Genomic DNA, 6,028 nt, shown 5'->3' with positions numbered 1-6,028 from the left:
ACGTATAATATGTATGTATTAACGAAAAAAAATCTATATATTTATATCAGTTATCTAGTACCCATAACACAAGCTTTAGCTAGCATAACTTGGGTCTAGATGGCGCTGTGTGAATTGTCCTGAGATTATTATTATTATTTATAAACTATCTTTTTATACTAATGCCTTGACTTAGATATTTTTGTCTTTTTATATAGATAAGGTAAAGAGATTTATAAAAGTTGTACGAAATTTGATTAATATAAATTGTCTATTTTTATATAATATATTATATGACTTTTATTTGAATACACTAAAGAACTGTATGACTAATACATTGAATTGTATTAGCGTTAAACAACATATCCAGGGCAATTCCATTGTGAGTGTGACTATTCTCACCATAGTTAGCTTGCCTTTATTTCTTTCTATATATCGAATAAACCTCAGTATTACATTCTTGTCTATTTTATCTGAAATTAAAATATATTAATATAATACAGTGGTCGTTGTTGTGAGTTAGAAAGAAACAAAATTTATGATAATTAAATTTCCAATATAATGAGGAATATACCTAATTAGAACTAAAAAGCAAGATATCGACAATAACAAAAATTAACATCAAAATATTGCGTAACATATACATAAAAGACATATCCCATCTAAGTTCATTTTGAAGTCTGTACAGAATAAAGTTTATTATATTAATCATTAATTTCTAATTAGGATTGAATTAGGTTGTGTCTAATTAATATTATTTTCAAATTTCTAATATATATATTCATACTTGATATTTTGAATTATACTTGATTATTGATGGCCTCGGTGCTCTAGGGGCTTAGCACACCGCTCTACATCCGATAGTCGCGGGTCCGATTCCTCGCACGGTACATTTGTGTTCACGAGTATGATTGTTTGTACTGGTCTGGGTGTTTTTTAAGTATATTATGTATGTATTTACAAAAAAAATACAGCAATTTCTCGTGGCCTAGTGTATTACTACTTTGAATTAGGGCCAAGAGGATGTGAGTTACAAATCGGCCAATACAAAAAAAATACCTGACTAACTGGTGAAGGAAACACCGTTTACAAACCAAAAGAGAGATGGCTCGCCCCATACCACAGATTAAAAATATATCAGGCGTATTTGTCACTGTCACGTTCACCACATCAATCAATGTTTCAATGCCTATGACTATCCGTGACGATGTAAGTCATGTTTGTATTGACCCTAATGTGTACTAAACATTTTTATGATGCATATAAAAATTTATATTCTTCTTTCTGAACTGTTCATTTTAAACATCGATATAATAAAATTTCCTATTATCTAGTCAAGTAAAATTTTATGAATAATGTTGTATTATAAGTCTATTGTTGGAGAGGAAGGAAATTGTAGCTCACCGTCAGTTTCTATAAGCATCTCAGTAAGTAATACGCTGAACTTTTTATCGACTTTCTTAATCATATTACCCTCGAAGCAAATCAGGAATATAAGCACTATCGCTTTCAATTTCATCGCAAAGAAATTAATCACGTCTTCGAACCTAATACCTATAGTTGTCTGAAAAATAACACAAATTATTATTATTTTGCTGGACCTAAAAGTATGCATAGATAAAGTGGTTTATATGAATGAAATACTGTATATGAAGTTTCAAACGTACGATTCTAGCAGCAATTTAAATATTTGTGTTTATTGAGTATGCTATTTTCGAACTGTACAATTACTGTAATATTTCTGAAAAATATTGTCCATATATTCTGAAAGATATTAATGCTATAAAAAATCTTGTTCTATGGGTACTAATAAAATAAATTTAAATATTTCTTTAATTATAAGAAAACATACCTCATCTTTAATTTTGTATGTGTACGAAACAATCTGAACAGCTGCAATAGCCATTGTAGCAAATAAATTGCAAATATACTGAAATATAAAAAATGTAAAATCAATATAATATTATAATATAATTATTATAAGTAAACCAATTAAAATTACTTACAACTGGATTTAATAGATTAACAATGCATTTTTCCGATTCTACCATTTTTTTGTAGTCATCTAAAGCGTCAGTTAACAGATCATCCAATCTTATGGTTGCTGGTTCATTGGAACTTTTATATATATCACGGTTTGCGGCATATTTAATTTTTTTATACATCGCTTCTAAGCGACACCTGATAAAGTTGAATACAAGGAAACACCAAAACGAATCCACATGTGTGACAGTCACGGTAAACCATAGAAAAGTATTATATAATTTGACATTACTCATTCCCTCGATAATTATGTGCTCAATTAGTACATAAAATTCAGACGACATATATGTTATTAATAGAAAATAACTTAAAACAATATGCCTATTACTGTAACAATGGCCCGTTTTAAACAAATTTGTGTAAACCCACGATATTTTATTATTTCCTTTCACGTTGACCATAATAAGGGTGAATAATAAATTTAATTCCCTCAATGTTATAGTAATCTGATATTCTAGGTAGGTGTAGTTCTTTATTAGGTACGCAGTTAAGCAAATAACAAAGATGGAACATATAAAGCTGTAAATTGTGTAGGAAGTTTTAAATATTTTCCTACATTTTGTGTTAAAAAATAGACCTCTATCAATACCGCCTAATGCTAAGAATACAATTGTAAAACCAATAAGTATGCGAGATGGAATATTACTCTTTGCCAACATTTCGATGTACAGTGAGCGACACTTCAGGTAGACTAGTAAATGTGCTTAAAAGACATTAATGTATTATTAATATTGTCATCAATTTTATATTTATTTCAAGTACATGTACTCATTTTTATATCTATCTGTAATTTCTTTTTTATGAAAATTACATGTCAAATCGTGACGACGTTTAAACGATATTAAAAATGTCATTAAGTTCACAGAGAAGGAAATAAATATAGATATATGTATACAAAATATTTCTAATTTATATTTATAAAAAAGCTACCGGTGTCACCTTCAACAGAGAGCTAGTGAGAAATATAAATTGACAGGCATATTTATTTTAACCGATTTTCTAATAATATTATTCATAACTGTTATAATGAACCATTTTTGTACGAGAAAAAATATGCATCTACATCTTTTATTTATTCCAATAGTTTATTAACCCGTTTATTCCGAATAAATAAGGTTAAAGTCGTATTAATTAAACTGAGCGAATAATCGAGAATCGAGGCTGATATTTAATGAATAATTCTATGTGCAAAGTAACTAAAAGCTTTTTTCACCTTCAATAGTTAATGAATGTTAAACTACATAATAATAGAGAATAAAAAACATTAAACTGGAAATGAATTACCTAGAAAATTATATTTGAATTATTGAAGTTTCAACAGGTTCATGATTAGTATCAATGCATGGAATAAATATCCAAAGCTTCTACTCGAGTATGGAATACAAACTCATTAGCGTTCCATTCAGTTTATCTCAATGGTTCTTTATGGGATCGGTACGCGGATTAGTATAGTTTTATTTCGAGTTTACTTTTTACTAACAATTTATTATATGTATGTATATTGTATGATTATAAAATCGTAATATTTATTTATTTATTCATCCAAATTGTGTAAAATAACATAATAGTACAGTAAATTATCGTCAACAATATAATTAAACCTCGTTATGTCTTTTAGCATAGTATAGTAAGAATTTTTCATATATTTCATTGTCACATTTGTCACAAAGTCACATTGCCACCTGTCCCGCACATTGTCCTCATAGATGCAGTATCAAGTCTCTAGCATATATATCTTTCCACTATTTTAGTTATATTGGTTATGAGATCTGGAAATAAGAATTTATAGATATCAATATCTGAATTAAGTAAAGGAATCAAAATAAGTTATTATTTAACCTAAAATTGAGAGAATATTAAGTCAACTTAGAAGCTAAATAGACATGGTTACTTAAATATTAATTGTATATTGAATGCTACTTTCCAATTCTGTTAAAAATACCGTTGAATATTTTATATTGTAATAAATATAAGAAATTGGGTCCCATATTGACTTTACGTAAATAAATAATCATATAATAACCCTGGACCATCCATATAGCGCCATGTAGTCCAACTAAGTGGAGCTTATGGATAGACAATTGATATTTTTTTTAACTACCTACATAATATATACAGGAAATATCCAGGCACTATGATACATGCATACGCATGAGTAAAAATGACCAAGCATTTTTACTCGTCCTATCATCCTCCACTGGTGCAATAACTAGCATATATCGTTAGCACAGGCTGATTTCATATTTATCCACAAAAAAATAGTAGTGGTAGTTGGAGAGTGGGAAAATAATAATGTAAACTTATTAAATAAAATATTTTTTATTAAACAAATAGACTAGGCAGACTAGAACAATGATTTTTACTTTTATTGGAATTAATATTGTCTCTTAAATTTTTATGTACTTATATAATTATGATAAAATAATATTTAGTTTCTAATAATATAGGAGTAAAATAATATAAATATCTATATTGACAATATTTTTCATACATAGATTTCTATATAGAAAATATGTTGAAACTTCTAATATGTTTTTATAGAAATTTTATATTGGACTAGTTAATTAATTAAAAATATTATATTAGATTATCACTCGAATATACACATGACATTAATACTAAAAAATATTATTATACATATGAAAATAATTTTTCTTTTTCTGAGATTTTTAGACATTGATTACATATCAATATACCCTAAATAACCTTGCCTACCCTTATTGTTTCAAAACATTTGCATTATCTTTTAATTGCCATAAATAAACGGGATAGAATGAAATGTAATACATCCAAGGATGGAAGGGCTGGGAGAAGGTAAGGGAAGAGAGAATATTGTTCATTAAAATGCCGAGGAAAACACGAGCTTACATAGGTCATAAAAGTCAAAATTTATAATGAAATATGGTGTAGGTGATAAGTTCACTGGGTTATGTTATGTTAGTATTAAATATATACCTAAAATTTCCCTTGGCGAACTAAAATGTTAATGACATAATTTGTTGCACATATATTTTCAATTAAAAAATTACATGAACTTTATGCTTTGTTGCTGTTGTTTTCAAATAATTTTTTAAACATCAGAATTCATTGTTTTACTATTAGGATGAAAATCTTAGTTCAGTATTAAGAGTACTTTTTACGTTACATAAATCTAGCCTCGAGACAAAATGTGGATGTATAGAACAACTGAACAAATAATCGGCTTTAATAAAATTGTATTGCAGTTTTTATATAAATTTTATGTAATATATGCTTTTTTATGTTTGCAGAAGATAAAAATAAAATTATCTACATAATAAAACATTTAGAACTTATTTTTGTCTTAGGGGAGAAGAAAAAACAATCGTATTTCTATTATATTTTGCCTCAAGGCTAAATGAATAAGGTATAGTTTTTTTATATTATTAGTAGAATAATGCAACAAACCAATCTTCATTTCACCTCACCATTATCATTGATGAGATGGTCATCCTTGGAACTGTTGTTTACAGAACGCCTACATAATGCTGATCATACCTCCATTATAACATATCTTATATATTTATTCTCTTTATTATCGTATTGGAAGGGACACAACCACATTACTAGATGTCTTAAATTATAAGGAGATTTATTCTGTCTTATGTATTAATGAACAGTCATAAACGCCAGCGTTTATACTGTACTGAATTAATATCTTGGTACTAATTTTATTTTTAGATAAATTCTTTTATTGCCCTTCCACAAGCTCACGTGACGCAAACAACATCTCAGAATCCTAAAAGTCCAACAAAATATTTTATTAGCAGTGATTTAAAAGTTTATTTTAGTTATATAGTTCCTACAAAGAGTGGAAAGCACTTTAGTTATAATTATAAAAAAGAAATAAATGTTTTAAACATTATTTTTTATTTTAATATGAACTATTTGACACAAGTGGCACAAGATTAGGTAGTGTAGCTAACGTCACGTCTATTTACGATTAGGGATCTTACGGGATTTAAAGCTCATTTTACATGTATAATAA

The sequence above is a fragment of the Achroia grisella genome, unplaced genomic scaffold (genome assembly GCF_030625045.1).
Source record: "Achroia grisella isolate CSIRO2021 unplaced genomic scaffold, CSIRO_AGI_Agris_v1 utg676, whole genome shotgun sequence".
Taxonomy (NCBI): domain Eukaryota; kingdom Metazoa; phylum Arthropoda; class Insecta; order Lepidoptera; family Pyralidae; genus Achroia; species Achroia grisella.
The sequence above is the reverse complement of the archived record's forward strand: the minus strand, read 5'-3'. Positions refer to the sequence as shown.